We start from the raw sequence: 21,740 nt of genomic DNA on the forward strand, positions 1-21,740 counted from the left end.
TTCGGACATCCTCAACCTCATGCCTAAAATATAATTTGTTACTCAAACAAAGCAATACATTTATGTTTATTACCTTTTTGTCTCAAGACAATGATGCTGTTTTCTGAAACCCTGGGGCATCCCAGCCCTCCAGTCCAATGAGAAGAGACCATTAGGGAGACAGAGAAAGCATGCAGTAATGGTGTGTAGAGGACCTGTGACCTATCGCGCAGGTAGACGTTCAGAGGGCAAGGCCCAGTGTGTGTGCTCCTGCAGCCAGACACAGACAGGTTTATGTGCCAAGCAGGGCCAGAGGAAAGGTCAGGCAGAGAGCGATCAACTCAGACGACGTGTGGTCATTCATCTCCTTGGATCCCTGCCATCCATGGCTCATCATCATCTTGCTAGGCCTAGGGTCGAGGGTAACAAGATGGAGTCATTTGTAGACAAGGTTTCAGGAAACAACAACCTTTCAGAGGTGTTTGATTCCAAGACAATTAACAACACTGTGGTCTTATAATTCTTTTGAGATTAGGTTTTTGATATACACTACAGTTGTCATAGTTTCAAGTTGATATACACATGCAGTCATTTCTCTGCTGCCATAAACAGTCCCTCTTTCCATTCACAAAAAAAACCATTTGCAGTTATGTTGAGTGATATATCAGGGCTGTAAATAAAATGCATATCCATGGTGTATACGGTTCAGCAGGGAGGAAAGCTGCTTTTACTTTCTTCAAACTTCGGTTTGCTGGAGTAAAAAAATATCTAAAAGTAAAGGTTCTGGAACAGGAGCCATTTCCAAACATTTTGGAAAACCATTTAAGAGTGTCTTTTGTTCTGTTCATCAATCTTTTTTTTGTCTTTTACCAGAGTGCTGCCTGTGAGCTGTCTTCCTGAGAGCGTAAATGCCCCAGTTTAACTGCGGTGTCTATAAAAGACGCCTCTGTCAGCTCTCTCCAGCAGAAGCGCCCAGCGGTAGATGGAAAATTAGACATATACCGCTGCACAATAAATCTTATAGTAATTCTCCAGCTTGCATTAGGAATAATGGCCAGGAGAAAAGCCCTGTGCTTTGTGTATTTCTCTTTAAGTTACTGTGCATGGGTGTGTGGGCGTACAACATTAAAATGATACTGGGCCTGTGACATTTTCATCTTGAGTGAAAGACAATAATTCTCATTTCCTTTGGCCCATATTTTTTATCTTCGATGTGCCATACTATTTTTCTACGCTTGCCAGATGGGAGAAGGAGGTCGGAGGGGGGGGGGGGGGGGGGGGGCAGGGTGTATGGAGACTAATGCCACTGCCTGTAAGTGGCCTGTTTAGATGAACTGCAATTTCACCACTCCGATGACTAAACATTGTAGGGGGGAGGCGCCTGGAACAATATTTTACTGTTCTGGAGTCCCTGTCTACCCTTGCGCTCCACGGCATGGCCACTGAGCCCAGTGAATCAGTCAGAGAGCGCTGGCTCCCCAAGCACAGCTGCTATTTATCTGATTTTCTCATTAGACTTGACTCATGACTTTATTGTAGGCCAGAGCTACTGCAATGCTGAAGTATTACTCTCTCTCTCTGAGCAGTTTGAGTGCTGCTCTCCCTGACAATCTGCAGGTACTTCAATCTATGTATGGTTTTACCCTGTCAATCTGACTATTAAAGGAGAATATATTAAGTATTTCAATACTTTGGGAGCGAGGAATTTAGGAGTCTCAGACGATACGAAAGAGAGGTTGAACAGACTGGTAATAGGGGTTGCAACAATGGCGGGGAATGGTCCCCCACCCAAAGGGCATCCAGTCAACTTGACACAACTGTGGGAAGCATTGGAGTCAACATGGGCCATCATCCCTGTGGAACACTTTCGACACCTTGTAGAGTCCATGCCCCAATGAATTGACGCTGTTCTGAGGGTAAGGGGGGGGGGGGGGGGGTGCAATTCACTATTCGGAAGGTGTTCCTAATGTTTGGCATATGGCCAATATGAACAATGTTGAGAAAACCCAAGAAGATAACCACTCATTATTATGACTATTGAGATATGATATGTCTTTGTAAATTGCTGACGTCAGTTCAGATTTCTTTCTACAAATTAATATATTGTGTAGATAAGAAGAATTCCCTCAGAACTTTGACTTGGCTTCCTTCTCTGAGTTATCGGACATGCATACATATGTAAGGACGGCTCAGGCCCTCAGCCATTTTTTAATCCTTGGAGGTGAAGGACTTAAGAAATCTTGCTAATTTCACAGATGGTTTAAAATAGATTAGTGTGGAGTAGCAGCTCCCGGAGATGGGCCGACCCACCAGGCTCCCTGTGCAGCTGCCAAAACTCTGCACCACTGACACTCACAAGTGCCTTCCAAAAGTCCTGCAAGGTTAAACTCAAACTGTACCATCCTAATGCACCACCTGACTAGTGATTTACTGGATCTCACCTCTTTTGTGTTCTCTCACATTCTCTCTGTCTTGAAGACGTACAATGAACTTCCTATGTCTGACTGACACGTGCCTCTCTTATTTGAGAGCTTTATAATGCAGTAGACTTGCCAATTCCAGTTGCAATTAGTTTTTCTAGCTTCCCTTTGGCATGGGTTGCCAGCTGTTGTATATGGCAGAACAAGGACACATTCCTCTGAGTATCCCAGGCTGTAGTTCAGTTTCCCCTACACAGTAAGAAATCATTATCATCTTGTGTTCGTTCTTTGTTTCTTTTGACATTTTCTGGCCTCAGTTACTTTCAGAAGCCTTTTCCAGATTGTTTAGATTGTGTACAGATCCAGAGTTCTGAGTTCTTGTGCTTGGGAAATAGAACCCCTCCCTCATTTTCTATCAAAACAATGGCTGCAAGCACAAAGGTCCTCACATTGAAATGAATGAACTCACTTGGCTGAGAAAGGCCATCTTTAATTGTATAACTTCTGTCCTGCCCCATCAATCGTTTGGCACAATGTGTCTGAGAGCCAAGTCTCTATAAGGGAGAAAGGAGAGTCTGCATGGTGTGCTGTGCTGGGTTGGCCAAGCCTGCTGATAGAGCCGGGCCATGTCCGAGAAGGCAAGACACAACTCTGGCCAGGCTCAAAGGGCCCAGCTTGGAGTTAATGTGGGAACACAATGGGTCTGGGTGAAAAACTCGACATGGTTTTGTTGGACTTGTCATTCCTCAGTGCATAGCTGTGAGCAAAGCCTAGGAACCATCTGAATGTTGTTTGTGATTTTATTTAATGAGCCATATTTGGGCCAGCTTTCACAAGACCTTTGTGAGTAGGTTTTAACAATGGAAAGACGCTTTGAGAAGTGACACACACTATGGCTGTGGCCAGACCTTCTTGGACCTGCCACATTGGGGGGATGGCTCCAGAAGGCTGACACAATGGGACACAAGCTGTTTTCAGCAGCTATCACAGAGATAATGTATCAACAATTCACAACATTTTATATGGAAATTCTTTAAAACGCTGATGTAAAACACAATACTAGAGTGATACTGATCTGAGGGAGTGTTGGGAACAACTTCCGAATTCCTTGAGAGACAAAAACTCTGAACTTATTTAAAAGGAGTGCAAGATAAAAGTTGTTGGGAACAACTTCCAAATTCCTTGAGAGACAAAAACTCTGAACTTATTTAAAAGGAGTGCAAGATAAAAGTTGTAGGGGCATCCATTTTCAAAGAGTAAGAAAAAATAGTGGGTGTGCTTGTGTGGATTAGCCTGCCTTTATGTTTACTTAGTTGTGATTATATCATTTGACATTGCAAATATGTTTGTGTTTTTCTGTGTAAAATCTGACTTTCCGAGCACGGTTGTTGGGCACATTGGTTTGCTAAATGAACTTTTGAAAAATCCACATGGGACAATATTTCAGAAAATGTAATTTTACATACTGTTTCACATCATTGCATCTCCTCAGTGTCTTTATCTCTCAAAGCATTTGACTGCATTTCTTTGGGGAAGAATGAATACGTAATGGATATTTAAAAGCATCTCGGCTCCCTCTGCTTTTTGCGAATTTAACAAAATAAAGGTTCCTATGTTGGCATGTGTTATTATCTCAAAGCCATCACTCAGCTCTCTCATGCATACGTCAATTACTCAACCACACCTTTATGAATATGTAAATACGGGCAGAATGCTTCATTAATTAGTCATTCATGCATTTTTCACGAGCCCAATACATTGCCAATGTAGTCTGATGAATTAACAGCGAGAACTCTGAAAAAGGAAGGTTTTCAGTGGTTCTGAGCAAAATCTGTTATTTGTGTTTGTCAATGTAGAGCAGGGAAAAACATCAGTATCATTCATGTACTACTGTGGAGCTTGTGTTTGGTTATCCATGGATCTCTGGTGCATGATATGCCTTGGGGGTTTTGGCAGTGTCTCTCTCAATGTAGAAATGTTGATAAAAAATGATGTAAATTTTGCCATTGCCTTCTGAACTGTATCTCATCCTGGGGGAAGCAGCTCTGGTGCCATGGTTACTGCTCAGGACCAGGAGGGCTCAGTACTTGTATCCACAACCTGGACTCAGACTTAGATGTAACATAGTAAATGCAAATCCGGGACACTCCGATTAGTATGATATGTTACGTTTCGTATGGTATGTATTAATTTGTTGATGTCCATCATCCATTTCGTATGTTATGTTTTACGAATTACAATTCATACAATATGCTACGAATTTGCAAAACTTTTGAAATGGTACGAATTACAATTTGTTGTGGCTAACGTTAGCTAGGTGTCTAATGTTAGCTAGGGGTTAGAGTTAGGGGTTAAGGTTAAGGTTAGGGTTAAGGCTAAGGTTAGGGATAGGAGTTAGGTTAAAGGGTTAAGGTTAGGGTTAGGGAAAGGGTTATCTAACATGCTAAATAGTTGCAAAGTTGCTAAAAAGTAGTAAGTAGTAGCTAAAGTTGTCCGTGATGAGATTCAAACACGCGACCTTTGGGTTGCTAGACATCCACCCTACTTTCTTTTTTGTCTTAAGTGTTAAAAAACCTTCTGTCTTATCTAACCATACCAAACCTAACATGTCATAGTAATTTGAGTGTCTCAGTTTACATTTATTATGTTACCTTTAGTCTATGAGACTAGGCTGAATTAATAAGCTTACAAGGACATGGGAGCCTGATCCTAGATCAGCACTCCCACTCTGAGTTGTTTTATGAATACGGGCCCAGGGTTGTCCTCATAGGGGGATGAACCACAGACGGAAGCCTGGGACAGCGAGGACTAGGGAAAACAGTATGACTTCTGAATACTGGCACAGTGATAGGGACCCTTGAGAACTCTTTGGCACCGACCTTGCAACCCTCAGCAGTGCACTGGCATATTGTCATTAACTGAAAACCTGCCCCTTTCCCGCCTATGTTCTTTGAAGTCAAGCTTGAGATCTATGACTGAAATGTGTTGATCCAATATAGTAAAGAAAGAAAATGTGAATGTATTTGCATAAAATTATTGCAAAATAATGTGCGATTATTGTGGATATCAAATCTGTCTTTTTGATTAAAAGTAAAGAAAAGTATTGTATTATGATTATGCCAGGGAGCCCAACCTCTTTAACATAACTTAGTCTCCTGAAACTTAGACCCATACTGTAGTAGGCTAACAAAATACATATATAACTGGGCGGCAGGTAGCCTAGCTGCTGAGGAACGCTCAACTTCGTTCTCTTATATGGAGACGGAGCTGAGTTTTGATAACTAGACGCAGGATTTGCAAGAAACAACCTTGAGTCACCATCAGTCGATTCATGTAAAAATGTAATTCTGAAAACGCTTACCTGCTGCAATCCTTCCACAGGGTGCTGAAATAAAAAGTTCAAGTGAATATAACCCCCGACTTTTTATTTATTTGTGTTGCTCAACTCAGCGTGAATGTGCATGTGCCAGTTGAATCAGTGTTGTTGTTGCTAGCAAATCCAGAGTTGAGCGTTCCTCAGCTAGCTGCCTAGCAGTTAGAGTGTTGGGCCAGTAATTGAAAGGTCACTTGTTCAAATCCCCTAACTGACAAGGTGAACAATCTGTCTATGTGCCTTTGAGCAAGGCACTTACCCCTAATTGCTCCAGGGTTGCTGATGAATGGCCAACCCTGCCTGTGACCCCACTCTATGAGGGTGTCTCAGGGTTGCTGATGAATGGCCAACCCTGACTGTGACCCCACTCTATGAGGGTGTCTCAGGGTTGCTGATGAATGGCCAACCCTGACTGTGACCCCACTCTATGAGGGTGTCTCAGGGTTGCTGATGAATGGCCAACCCTGACTGTGACCCCACTCTATGAGGGTGTCTCAGGGTTGCTGATGAATGGCCAACCCTGACTGTGACCCCACTCTATGAGGGTGTCTCAGGGTTGCTGATGAATGGCCAACCCTGACTGTGACCCCACTCTATGAGGGTGTCTCAGGGTTGCTGATGAATGGCCAACCCTGACTGTGACCCCACTCTATGAGGGTGTCTCAGGGTTGCTGATGAATGGCCAACCCTGACTGTGACCCCACTCTATGAGGGTGTCTCAGGGTTGCTGATGAATGGCCAACCCTGACTGTGACCCCACTCTATGAGGGTGTCTCAGGGTTGCTGATGAATGGCCAACCCTGACTGTGACCCCACTCTATGAGGGTGTCTCAGGGTTGCTGATGAATGGCCAACCCTGACTGTGACCCCACTCTATGAGGGTGTCTCAGGGTTGCTGATGAATGGCCAACCCTGACTGTGACCCCACTCTATGAGGGTGTCTCAGGGTTGCTGATGAATGGCCAACCCTGACTGTGACCCCACTCTATGAGGGTGTCTCAGGGTTGCTGATGAATGGCCAACCCTGACTGTGACCCCACTCTATGAGGGTGTCTCAGGGAGAGTGGGATATGCAAAAAAAACACATTTACAATTCACATACAGTATTAATACAATAATAGCACAAATATAAGCATCCACCAAATTATTATTATTACTGATAACACTAGAGAGGGATCTATTACTGTAAACAAGTGCATATTATAAACACGTTGGCATGCTCACCAAGGCCCTCACCAGCCACCTTCTATAAAGACAGACAGGTCAACCTGCACAGCTGAGGCAGTGAATATTACAGCACGTCAGAAGCATCTGGTCCACACATTAACATTCACTCCATCCACAGAGAATGTGTGTGTGTGCGTGTGCGTGTGTGTGTGTGTGTGTGTGTGTGTGTGTGTGTGTGTGTGTGTGTGTGTGTGTGTGTGTGTGTGTGTGTGTGTGTGTGTGTGTGTGTGTGTGTGTGTGTGTGTGTGTGTGTGTGTGTGTGTGTGTGAAAGCTTGTCTTTTAAGTCCTTGTAAGCTGTAATATATTCATTAGATAGACCCACTTGATCTTATTTGTCTTTGATAATCACTTGAATTAAACAGACTGTGTTGGGTGTTTGCTTTGGGGACCCCTGTACTTGCAGCACTATGAATGGAGACATGGTCTTGTTGACCTGCGTTGACTCCAGGTCTGTTTGGCTGAGTGGATTTTAGATGAACCTCCCTATTAAATCATGAGGCTTTTCTGGAGTAGATGGAGGAGACAGTGGAGGATATACTATGGCAGCAGCGCATGTTGGCTAGCGTACATTCCAGGCACCATGAATTTAACATGAAAGCTACAGACAAGCGCACTGGGATGTTGCCTTTCCTGTAGGGGATTCCAGTCTGCTACCTCTTGGATGCAGCCACTTTGTTCCTACCTCCTCATTGGCCCAGGCATACAGTATATTTATGTAAATGGTAGAGGGGCTCCTTAGCTGAAACATGAGTGTACTCAGAGGAGAGGGTGTCAGGGGACCTCTGGAGCAGGAAATATGGGGTGGCGGGCGAGGGGTTAAAAGAAACAAACAAATGTGCCATCATGATAATGTATAACACTTTACAATTCAAAAGTGCATGCATTAAATCATTACGCTGGATTATTTTAATAAAACTGTATTCGTTTTGAATAATGGGGCGAGTGGGGTTTTGTGCTGTCAGATTTAAATGCAGTGCTTTCTCACAGGGCTTTCTCTGAGATATGGGCCTGTGAGTTGAACTTGGCATGGATGTGGGGAACACACATGAGCAAATGTGTTCCAAGCGATGGCTAGAAAAAAGGTCAGCAACAACCTACACCATGAAGTCCTTTGTTTGCATTGATCATCATGATTATTTCAGTTATATGTGTGTTGGAAGCTACACTGATGTGTGTTTGGGTGCATGTCATGTGTTGGTTGATGAGAGTCTCCTCTCTCAATAGCAGATTCAGGATGGGTATGAAAACATTTCCATCTGCGGTTGTTTCTTCTATCAGCTGCCCTCATTGGCGCTGAAATATAGCTGTATACTGATGGTGTAGAGAGACACAGAAAACATGCAGACTTATCCAAGTGCCATGAGATGGCTGAAGCTTTGATTGGTCTTGCTGCAAAGGTTTATGACATCTGTTTCTGTAGCATCTCCTCCATGCTTTTGGGGCATTTCTTCTCTCTGAAGACATGGTGGAGCTGATGAGAAACTGATCTATGATTAAAAGATGGAGCCAGAGGAATTAACATTGTCTCCAATCTGCAAATTCAACACATTCTGTATTCCATAGAAAAATGATATTCCAGAAAGCTTGTCAGGCATTCTGATTATCACTATGCAATCACACAGATGCAAGTGATATTAAATATTCATCCATCTGCTTCCTTGAGGAATAATGGTGATGGAAAAATCTTGGAAGTTGTTTTCTGTTTTTTTATGATGGTTTTAACAAAGCTAAAAAGCTGTGCTGGAAATGTGAAAATCTGCATGCAGAAAGAAAGAGCTATGTTTGGTGGATAAAGGATGATAACCGTAGAGGTGCGTCTCATACATTTAGTAAAACCATTTCTCTATTTCTCTCCCTCCGCTCTCATCTCAGACTCCATCTAAAGAGATTGACACACTAATAAACTGATGTTAATTAGACATACTTTGATATTCTCCATCCTGCTCTCCTCCATTTTACCATTCTGGATCTGGTGGCTTATTAAATCATTTGCTGCTCTTGGGTGATCTCCTTTTGAAACTCGGCCTGACCCTCCGGGCACAATTTATTTTTTATTTCCAAAATTATTTTTACCAGCAAATTTTGCATTAGTTCAAGAGAATTATAAATCATTATTACACAGGCAGACACTTCAAACATTTTGTTTAAAAGCTTTCTGCTCGACGAGGCTTCAAAGGAGATGGTGGGACTGATGACTGTTACACTGGCATGCATCCATTAATTAACACACTGAAGTTGGCATGATAATATTGCGAACATGCCCCATAAACTACAAGACAGTGTGATTGTATTAAAAACCTTTGTTACAACAAGGAGGAGGTGCCCTATAAGGATTATATCAGGAAATGCCAAAGCCTCACACAGAGCAGCAGCAGCACAAGCGATCAACAGGGAATATGTGTGTAGCCTAGCCTGCTGTCTGATCTGTGAACTTCATGAAGGTATTTTAATAGGCCTAATTGGCTTCTAGCTACAAATCATTACTGAGATAATACCATGAAGGTAACACTTGATTACAGGCTATTACTTTTGATTGTCTGTTCACCTATATACAATTGGCATGCTCTTGATGCTGGCATATGTTTTATATCAGTAAAAGTGAAAATGTACTTTCAAGCAGAAAATAAATTATTTACAAGATTGAATTTACACAGGAACACAGGATTCACTCTGATTTTCTCAAGGGTAACACTTAACTTCTTCTGCTGGTCTTGACACTGTGGGTTATTGAAGGATCCTGATTTGAAAGCAAGGGAAAGCTGAATGTCTCACTGAAAAGATATTCAGACTTCCTTTTGTCTTATTCAAATCTAAAACAACCTAATTGCATTATTTGTTGCGATTTTTATTCTAAATGCAGGTGCAAAAATCATGAGAAGCACACTGACTATAAACAGAGCTTAATTAAGAATTCCCATTTAGTAACTGATGTTAAAGCCTTGGCGTGGCGGATAGGTATAGGTAAGCCTTGGCGGATAGGTATGTTTTCATTCTCCTCCCTTAATTAGATATCACATATTCTACAAAGGATGTATACCTTGGAGGCAGAGCCCCAGCCCTGATCAGTGTAATTGTGTGACTCTGGAGTTGTGAATAAAGACTTTGTAAGCGCCCATGGCACAGCCAGTGGAACAAAAACACTGGTCTCAACATCAATTAGGATGGTACCATTAGCATGGCTTTGTTTCCCAGTCCCATTGAGCCGCAGATCAAAATACAGTCAGGCAGTTTAATTACCCTCCACCCAGGGGTGGCCAAGCCTTCTGATTCATCCTGCTTCTTTAATTCTAATATGTCACATTGTAGTAAGCTGGCCTATCTTTATACATGAAGAGCTCAGAGAGAATGTCCAGAATATTCGCCGTAGTGGTAATGTCCCAAGTGCAATTACAATTCATTTAGATATGCAGGCTGTACTGAAAACACACAATTCATTCCAACATCCAATATGTGATAATTTCTATGATGATTAAAAAAACATCCATAATTTAAGATAATAGTCCAAGTAGCCCATCAATCCACATAGAGTACTAATAACCAGTTGGTAAAAGCATTTCTTTTTTTAATGTGAGGAGCCATTAGACATAGCCCTGGACGGATGGACTCAATGAAGGGAAAACTAGTTAGGAGAAGTTCATCTTTAATCGGGCATTGCACTTAGTCTTAGGGGGTTCTGACCACTTACAATATGTACCAGATCAAGAGTGATCATATATTACCATTGACAGTGTGGTGGAATTTACTATAAAATATTAACAATAATAATAAAATCTGCCGTGTCAGCTAAAAAGGGGTCTGGAAAAATGTCCCACTGTATAATAAATGTTGAGAGTAGGGCTTTACATTTTACAGGGTTATGGGCGTTCTTAAATTATAATGCTCGGCTGCAGCAGGTTTTGGATATGTAATTGAAGGTAGACAAGGATGTAAAATAAGAATTTTGGATTATATTGAAAAATCTTAATTTATCCGTTTATTGGTTTTGCTGTTAAGTGCATTTCATTTGAAGAGCTGGTAGCTACAGTATCTCCATTGTGGTTTTGTGCTGAATAGACATAAAGGCATCTTTAGATCTAAAAATGATTCTTACTCTCCATATAAAAATGACCCAGCTGTGGAAAAAAGACTTGAATAAAATGTTGCAATCATTTTATGACTTTAATTCAGAGGATAAACGAAATAGGAGCTCTGCATATCTAAGGTGTCATAAATGTGGCTACTTTTTAAAACTCATTCTCGCTTCTGGAATCCTTTCCGCTAAACCAAACACTGCAATCTGTTTGGTATTAAGACTCTGTTTTTCAAGTAGTCTACTAAATTGTAATGCCATTTTGCCAGAGCTTCTTTCTTCTTTCTTTTTCTTTCTTCTTTCTTTTCTGTCCCACTGCAGAGAGAGGATGTAATGGTGTGTGGTTGAAATATTCCTCCATTGGAACTGTTGTTATCATCAGGGTTTATTCAGATCCACTCCCCCTCTCCCAGGTCAGGCACAGACATAGCAAAGCTATCATTACAGCTGAACCTTCACAAGGCATGACTTGGAGTGATTGAGGAGGATTTGACTTGCATATTTCACCAAGTCCACAATGACTTCATTCATTGGCCAGACAGTATTATCTTTGGAGGACTATCACATTTGACTCATTGCATTTGTAAAAAGGAATGTAATTTTTTTCCTTCTATTGATCAATAGTCAGCTCTTATTATTAGTACAAACAATATCACTTTATGTAAAAAAAAAAAAAAAAACTATACTTCATCACCTCAGTCTTTTAACACATTGTCAACATTTCTGTATACCTCTAGCTGTCCAATACTTCCCAGGAAAATACTAATTTCCCTTTGACAAAACAGTAAAGCCGAGTGGCTACAATCTCAGCTCATGAAAAGGCTGTACATTAGACTCCTTTCAAATCAAGCCAGCTTGCAACTGGTCTTATTTTGCCACTGAGTTGATTTTTGCGTTCCCCTTAAAAGAACCCTCTTAAGGTTTTATGATGGCTCTTTATTGTTGCGGCTTTAAGCTGCCTGGTCAAATAAGGAAACAATTACAGGATGTTGGCCTGGATATTGGTTCAATTTGCCAAATAGATTTATCTTCATTCTCATTGCAGATGAAAACATTCAGAGATTTTTGCCAGTTAATTAATCAGAAACATACCGTACAACAATTTCAATATTATAAAGGGTATAATTATAATTTGGTTTCATTTTTCAAATGACTATCAGCCAGGCCTGGAAACAATTAGACCCATTATCTAGATATTTCTTTGTTACTCACTTAATTAAATCTCAAATGTCAAACTGAATAGCAGAGAAACAGAGAGCAGTAGCCTTTTTCTTTCATATTCTATAACCACGGATTTGATCAATAAAATATTTTCCATGTCTGGTATGGAGGTTAAAATTATACGTTTTATAATCTGTGGTGAGTCTATCAAAAGGCGGTCAATCAACCTAGAAGACATATATTGTGTATTCATAGAGAAAATATATTCCCTTTCTGTACGTTACATTTCTTTTTCACCCATACATTTGCATGAAGATGAGTAAAGTACAGTAGCTAAACTATTTGAAGTTTGTCGTCACTGGCATTGATCAGCGAAGCCTCACCTACAGTACATGTCGTGTCAAAGGAGGTAAGAACTATTAAAACTAAATGACTAGGATAAGTCTTTAAGCTTCAGGCAGGAGAGTCTTGAAAACAATCTCTGTGCCTGTGAACTCCTGAGCCAGGATCTGATTTAAAAAGAGATGAATGTACATGGCTTTGGCATGTTGCCATGCTGCCATTGCTTTCAGTGAGAGAGGGTGATGGAGGGATTTGTCTAATAACCGTTATTAAGAGTTTTAACTAATGCCTCTGCAAAAGTGATTCATTTTTGATAGAATAGGAATGGTGAAGTAAAATATCTGTCATTTACAGTTAGATACCAATGATAAAAAACAAGATGAGAGAGTTAGTGTTTCAGTAGGATACGCTTGGTATTAGTTATAGATAGTCTGTGGACCAAAGACCAAAAATATATATCCAAGAAATGTACCAGAATTTGAAATGGTGTTATTTTTTACATTGGATAAAAGTAGAGACTCAGAGCTAGAAAATGTAATATCATACACTATAGTTGAGGAACAATGGGAAGTAATTCTGGTTTGAAAGTTGATAAACTTGTAAAATCACTTTTGAGAAAATGGCCTTTGAACGTTTTTGGTACACATATTGGAGCGGTTTTCTTTGTCTACACCCATTCAGCATCACTCTATTGAAATGGTTACTTGCATAGTGGAGTCTTTTGTTTAGACATGTAGCTAGCTAGCTAGCTAAACAATTAACCATAATCCCAACTCATAACATTACTGCCCTGCATGAATCTGCAGGTAGCTAATCAACCTGGTTCAATGTTAGCTAACTAACATTAGGCTATAACTAGCAATGCAAATGGATCTGAGGTACAAATAATATTACTACACAGATCATACATGTAATGTTAGATAGTGAGCCAGCCAGCTAGCATTAGCTAGCTAGCTAACAGTACACTTTAACTTGAAATGAAAATGACAAAATTAGAAATGTGTAACATCTGAAAATGTAGCTAGCTAGACTATCTTACCCGTATACATGGATGTACGCTTCTCCCTCTCTGTCACGAATGCCATGAATGGTTGCCCTTAGTTTGAAGATGTAATCCGGAGACAGGTGTTTCATACAACAGCCTTCTGTGTGTTCTCTTTTTGACTCCGTCTGCATATTTGCAATCAAACAACAGAGTTTTCTCCATCTCCTCATAGCCATTAAACTCTGTAACTGCTTTAAAGTCACCATTGGCCTCATGGTGAAATCCCTGAGCGGTTTTCTTCCTCTCTAGCAACTGAGTTAGTTAGGAAGTACGCCTGTATCTTTGTAGTGACTGGGTGTATTGATACACCATCCAAAGTGTATTTAATAACTTCACCATGCTCAAAGGCATATTCAATGGTGCCCTTCTTTGCGAGGCATTGGAAAACCTCCCTGGTCTTTGTGGTTGAATCTGTGTTTGAAATTCACTGCTCGACTAAGGGACCTTACACATAATTGTATATGTAGGGCACAGAGATGATGTAACTTATTATGTGACTTGTTAAGCAACAGTTTACTCCTGAACTTATTTAGGCTTGCCATCACAAAGGGGTTGAATACCTATTGACTTAAGACATTTCAGATTTTCATTTTTAATTAATTTGTACAACTTTTGAAAAACATAAATCCACTTTGACATTATTGTCACGCCCTGGCCATAGAGAGGCATGTGCCTGCGCCTAGAATTAATCCTCCTGTGTGTCTCCCCAGCCTGGTGAGCCCTGTGGCAGCTCAACGTACCAGACTGCCCATATGTCTCCTCCCTCCAGTGATGATCCATGGCACGAAGCCTCCAGTGATGATCCATGGCAAGAAACCTCCAGTGATGATCCATGGCACGAAGCCTCCAGTGATGATCCATGGCAAGAAGCCTCCAGTGATGATCCATGGCACGAAGCCTCCAGTGATGATCCATGGCAAGAAGCCTCCAGTGATGATCCATGACACGAAGCCTCCAGTGAGGAGTCATGGCACGAAGGCCTAAAGTCCGGAGCCTCCAGTGAAGGTCTCCAGTCCGGAGCCTCCAGCGACGGCCTCCAGCGACAGCCTCCAGTCTGGAGCCTCCAGTGATGGCCTTCAGTCCGGAGTCGCCATCGAGGGTCGCCAGTCCGAGGCCTGCTACGAGGGTCCCCAGTCCGGGGCCCGCGACGAGGGTCCCCAGTCCGGGGTCGGTGGCGAGGGTCTCCGCACCAGAGGCGCCACCAAAGTGGGGGGAGCCAGAGGCAGAGGGGGACCCGCAATGAGGGTGCCCAGTCCGGGGCCCTCAATGAGGGTCCCCAGCCTGGGGCCCGCTACGAGGGTCCCCAGTCCGGGTCCAGCTCCAAGGGTCCCCAGTCCGGGGCCCGCGACGAGTGTCCCCAGTCTGGGGCCCGCTACGAGGGTCCCCAGTCCGGGGCCGGCGGCGAGGGTCTCCGCACCAGAGGCGCCACCAAAGTGGGGGGAGCCAGAGGCGGAGGGGGGTCTACGTCCCGCACCAGAGCCCCCGCCGTAAAGGAAGCCCAACCGGACCCTCTCCTTTAGAGTCAGGTTTTGCGGCCGGAGTCCGCACCTTTGGGGGAGGGGGGTACTGTCACGCCCTGGCCATAGAGAGGTTTTTATTCTTTATTTTGGTTAGGCCAGGGTGTGACTAGGGTGGGCATTCTAGTTTCTCTATTTATATGTTTTCTATTTCTTTGTGTTTGGCCGGGTGTGGTTCTCAATCAGAGGCAGCTGTCTATCGTTGTCTCTGACTAAGAACCATACTTAGGTACCCCATTTTTCCACCTGTCTTTGTGGGAGGTTGACTTTGTTTAGGGCACTTTGCCTTTGAGCTTCACGTTTTGTTTTTGTAGTGTTTATTGTTTTGTTCGGCGTCTTTTTCAATAATAAAAGAAAATGTACGCTCACCACGCTGCATCTTGGTCCTCTCCTTTCAACAGCCGTGACAATTATGGGGTATTGTATGTAGGCCAGTGACATTTTTGTTGTTGTAATTTAATCAATTTTCAATTCAGGCTGAAACACAACAAAATGTGGAAAAAGTCAAGGGATGTAAATACTTTCTGAAGGCCCTGTACTTCACAACTCTCATTTACTTCACAACTGTCATTTACTTCACAACTGTCATTTACTTCACAACTGTCATTTACTTCACAACTGTCATTTACTTCACAACTCTCATTTACTTCACAACTGTCATTTACTTCACAACTCTCATTTACTTCACAACTCTCATTTATTTTGACAAACAAATACAGAACAGTACACGTGTAACACTTTACGTTTGGTTAACATTTTATGTTTGCTTTTACATCAATATTGTGTTTATTGTGGCATAGGTCCTATTGTTTGGCATACTGTAGGTCAATGTCACCCTAGATTTAGAAGTGTGTGGTATTTCTTTGGAACCTTAACAAAGAATGTATACTTTTGCAATTTTCTTCTCCAAAATGCCAAGCTATCTGACAAGTGAACAAACAGAAACTCCTACAAGAGAAGAGAAAGCGCAGAGATATTCTATTATTCCACACACTCCCTCTAGAGTCTGTTGTCACTTACAATTGGCTTTCATTGTGTGCTTGCCCCAGGCACCAGCCTGTACAGGAGCCAACAGTGATTTGGTTTATAGAGATCATATGGCAAGGAACCAAGCCTTGCAGAAGCAGATTTGATGTATTTCCTATGATTTGAGCCTGGGTTTATTCTTTCCCTTATTCTTTCCCGGTGTGGAACAGACACCCCTACAGCACGTGCACTGGGCCGAGGACAAGCGATGGAGCTGGCCAATTAAACTACAATATACGCACTGTTTTCACACGTCTTGGGTTGCATTTCCTATCAGGAGGAACGGGGACTCTGAAAAGGATCCAAATGTGGGCAGGAAACCACACAGATTGAAGGTTGCCTTTGTTATTAACAATTAATGTAACCGGCCGCGACTGGGATCAGCTGCAGGGAAAGAGAGGGCTCTATCAGGATCCCTGGCATGAAAAAGAGAAGACGACTGAGGAAGAAGTTTAGTTTACAGCAAGATCGCAGACACAGTGTAAGAGCAATACATCCTAAAAGCTTTTCTATTTCAGAGGGTGGTTGGAGTGAATGAGAAGAGTTTCTTATTTTTTTTTAAATAAAGTATTTGTGGCTAAGTTTGATCAGATCACACAGGACTGTCTGCTGGTTATGCCCCCTCTCAACCCCCTTCTCCCATACGCAGTGCCACTCTTCATTAATGTGACCAAAATGTCATCAACTAGTTTAATACCCCTTAATATCACTGTATCATTTACATTCCCTAGCATACTGGAAATGAGTCCCAGCTGGGGAGTTTGGAAACCCAAAGAGAGAGAGAGAGAGAGAGAGAGAGAGAGAGAGAGAGAGAGAGAGAGAGAGAGAGAGAGAGAGAGAGAGAGAGAGAGAGAGAGAGAGAGAGAGAGAGAGAGAGAGAGAGAGAGAGAGAAAAGGGGTGAAGGGGAGGGGAGGGGATTGACAGGCTATTTAGATGTGCTACTTCACTTTGCATTAGAGTGTACAATATCAGGCATGGGGAGCCAAAGTGAGGCCAGATTTCAGGCGGTGCTGGTCAGGCCTGGAGCGACGGATCACTTACCTCAGGAAATCAAAGTCAATGGCAGAGGATTTGACCTGGAGTGGAGCCCAGCTCCCCAGGCAGAAAAAAGTGTGAAACCTGGAGAAAAGAAAGAGAGACTCATTGAGAAAATCCATTACTGCTTGAGAAGCCAACAAGCATGAAAGGAGATGTCTTGTTAAATCGGTTGCTTGATAAAGCAGGTCTTTGACTTGGTGAGATCGCTCAGAATCAGAGCCTCCGACCGGGGACATCAGACAGAGAGGACCTTATTGATACAGGGAGATGTTTAGAGAGTCACCACTGGCTATACAGACCAGAACATCTTCTCTGTGTAGCATGTAGAGAAAAAGTGACGGGTAGAAACCTGCTGCCAGTGTTTCAGTGTTTCTGACTCCCTGCAGGCTTCTAGACTTCAGCCTCCAACCAGAACACCATACTGCCTACCCTATGATCCCACTTCAGTCAGACACTCAACCCTTGGCTGGTTTACCTCTGGGTTTTGTTCACTGTTTAAGTCTTTGCCCTGGGCAGTGAAAAACAAATTACATTTGAGAGGAAATGTTGTTTCTTAAAGTGACTTTTCGCAGGTTATTTTCTTAACGTTTTAAGTATTTCAGCACAAGCCAGTCAAGTACAGGTGTATCTACTGATAGCTAGGGTAACAGAGTAACCTTACAGCTAGAATCCTTAGCTACATACATTTTTAAATTAATAATATATACCCTTTTATTCTTGAAGAATATAACTTAGAAATGCCTCATGAGCTTAATTAAACTGTATTACCCCATCTGAACCAAAATATACGCCTTTTTTTACTCCAATGCTTGTAAACAATGCAAATGTAAACAAACAGTCTATAGCCTCAAAACATGGTTTAAATGATACTTTTGATATAATCGGTGGTCAGTCCTTCCATCCATAGATCTGTCTATGAATTTGAGAGGCCCATCCATAAGCTTTTTACCAAAACAGAGACGGGGTGTCCGCTTTATTGTTATTGTTTCAATTAGGTACTTTAAAATACAGATCCTGCCGTCTATAGATACTGCCGTTATATTGTGAGGTAATTTCTTCCCGAAGTGTCAGGCATGGGCTTTTATTTACAAAGGTGCCAAAATAGGTGCCAAAGTACTTACAAAATTTACAAAATAATAAAAAGGACAAAGAGTAGCAAACTGGTCTGAAATCAACAATCAGAGCACTGACCTAACTCAGGCCTCAATAATGTGTGATAGCAGCATGAGCAAATACCCAACCTTAATCTGTCCCAAGTATGGGTAACTGCAGCCCTATATGGCGACCGTAGTATGGGTGAGTGGGTGTCAAAAGGAGTGGGTGTATGGAAAGCGAATCAGCTAATTGGGCAGATTTGTTGCCACTCAAGTCTGTTTTGCGTGGCTGATTGGGCTCTACAACGAGTCGATAAGCCGGCGACCAGTGCACTGGTGTTGTATCGAGGTACCACTGAGGTATTTATTAGGTAGACCCATCTAGTACTGGGTCCAACCCCCCCTTTGCCTCTAGAACAAACGGAATTCTTCGGGGCATGGAGACGTTGCTCAAATGGTATCAAGGGACCTAACTTGTGCCAGGAAAACACGGTGATTCATCAGACCAGGTGATGTTTTTCCACTCCTCAATTGTCCAGTGTTGGTGATCACGCTCCCACTGGAGCTGCTCCTTCTTGTTTTAGCCGATAGGTGTGGTCGTCTGCTGCAATAGCCCATCCGTGACAAGGACTGAGTTCATTCCGAGATGCCGTTCTGCACACCACTGAGTTGTTTTCGTCCACAGGACTACCGCTAACTGGAGGTTTTTGTTTGTCACACGATTCTCGATAAACCCTAGACACAGTCGTGCGTGAAAAGTCCAGAAGGCCGGACGTTTCTGAGATACTGGAACCGGCGCACCTGGCACCGACGATCATATCAAACTCAAGTTGCTTAGGTCAATCGAACAGTAACTGGATGCCTTGATCCCTGTCTGCCCCGTGAATGCCTCGTGAACGGGGTGATGTACCTAATAAACTGGGCACCTGAGATGCTTCCAACTGGGCAGCTGTATCACGGTCGAGTCGCTGACGGTAGCTAATGTGGCATTTTTTTTACCGCAACAACCAATGGGTGAACTCTGCCTGTTCAAGCTGGGTTCATATACAACAAAGTATCACAATGGCAGAAATAAGGATATAATTACGAGATGCACATTCATGTCTCCACCCTAACAATGGGAGTCGTTGGTAAGGCAGATGACAGGCTTAGGTCCAAATTAAGCCCATAGAAACATATTGGACAGATTTTGGCAAGAGTCAAACCTCTCGCTTTGCCTCTTCCTCTCTGAGTAGTCACCGCCTGCTTCGATGAAATGGCCACGAATTGCGCAGCACTGAAGTTGGTCTCCACTACCTAGCTCACGCAGCAAAGATGATCAATTAACAAAGGAATGTTTGGTGGGAAAGAGGGGCCGAGCATTGAGAGTTATACAGTTCTAATTATCGCCATCTAAATTGGAGGTGTGAATTGCAGGCTATTAGTCTACCAAGTGCCATGTGCTCAGGTGCTAAAAGCCACATTAGCCTAGACACAAAGAAAGTTGATACATGTGCATCCAGGTGAGTCAACTTATTTATAAATAAACTGTATTACATTAAATAAAACATTGAATAATTTTGAGACTACAGAAAATAGGTTGACTGCTATGTTAATTTACACAACTGCAGTAATGGTTGTTTTGGTTGTCAACACCCTTGTGGCTACTGTAGTCTTTTGACCTTAGGCAGGCAGCAGGCAGCATGCGAGGCGGGGGCAACTCCGCAGGCGCCTTACCTAGTCAGTCTGGGACACGACTATTATTTCCTCAGTTGATCCACAATCAAAACAATGGAGTGTTCGTCTGTCTGTCCATCCACTGATGGCTCCATAGTGATGGCTTTAGTTCTAACCCCCTTCCTCCAATCTGATCTTCTGTTCCCACAAAACTTCATGCCACTCTCTCTTAGAGGATTTGAAAGACATTTCAGTGCACAATATTCAATTGCTTAAAGGCTGCAAGCTGTTTGAGGCAAGCAGTGCTCAGTTGAAAGATGCTCTGAGCATAAACTGATTTGAATCGTATGATGGGGAATTTTCTGAGCATCACTGAATACATTGAGATCTGTTGACTGTACGGCTGTGTTTGATTGTCATTATCTAAGTTTGCATTGACCTCAGTGGAGGCTGCTGAGGGGAGGATGGCTCATAATAATGGCTGGAACTGAGCAAATGGAATGGTATAAAATGCATGGAAACCATGTGTTTGATGTATTTGATACCATTCCACTAATTCCACTCCAGCCAGTAACACGAGCCCATCCTCCCCAATTAAGGTTCCACCAACCTCCTGTGATTGACCTTCAGTATGTTGACCTTCTATGAGTGTTTGTGGTTTTGAGAGACGTGTTTTGGCACTGTCTCCATTGGGCCAAGGTGAGAAGCATCAGGTACGTTCCACCTGCGGTACGACCATTGACCCCTTAATCGTCTTGGCTATCCTAAGCTGCTGCATCCCCCATTAGACGTGTTTTTAATGCGCTGTGATTTTTTCCTCTCTCCAAAGCTGCTCTTTTTATCTTCTTCATGCTGTGTGGATGAAACCCCAGTGTAGCCAAGACAAGCCTCAATCCCTCATATCCGGACAAGAAGGCAAATACAGCTCAATCAGCCACTGCAAAAAAACAGTTTACCTCTGCTGAATTTAGGCTAAGGCAAAATGTTTGTAGACAAACCATTAGAGGAATTTTCTGCTTCTAATTACTTTTACTGCAATTTTTTTTAGATTTGAAATCTATTAGTTATTTGCTTATATGGTTATTTCTCCCTCAGAGGATCTGACTTCTTTCAGATGTTGTGTTGTGTTGTCGTTCTGCGATTTTCATGGTCCTTACACCTGATTTATATAAATGTAATCATATGCATCTTTGATTCTGTTTTTGGTCTGCTGATATGATCACTATTGATAATGAAATAATGGCTGTAATGAGATAAACCACATCTGAATCAACAGCGTGACATTGACCTGAATGTAGAATGTGATCAGCTAAATTCACTTACCGCTGTCTCTTAAAGTCAACTTCCTTTCAAGTTACAAAATGACCCCCTCTTACCTCTGCCCAAAATTATTATCATTAATCTTACTGGAAAATTTGCAACAAATGAGAACCTGTTTCACCATATACACCAGGGGTCATCAACAAGATTCAGCCACGGGACGATTTTTACTTGAGCGGATGGTCGGGGGCCGGAACATAATTATATATAACTGGTGGGCCGCCAGTTGGAGATCCCTGATATACACCATTAAAGGCTATATAAAGACAACTGTCTTAAGGGAGGCTTTATGTGATTTATGTTGTACCAGATTATGTGATGGTATATAATACAGTTGAAGTCGGAAGTTTACATACACTTAGGTTGGAGTCATTAAAACTCGTTTTTCAACCACTCCACAAATTTCTTGTTAAGAAACTATAGTTTTGGCAAGTCGGTTAGGACATCTACTTTGTGCATGACACAAGTCAT

The sequence above is a fragment of the Salvelinus fontinalis genome, chromosome 35, assembly GCF_029448725.1.
Source record: "Salvelinus fontinalis isolate EN_2023a chromosome 35, ASM2944872v1, whole genome shotgun sequence".
NCBI classification, from domain to species: Eukaryota; Metazoa; Chordata; class Actinopteri; order Salmoniformes; family Salmonidae; genus Salvelinus; species Salvelinus fontinalis.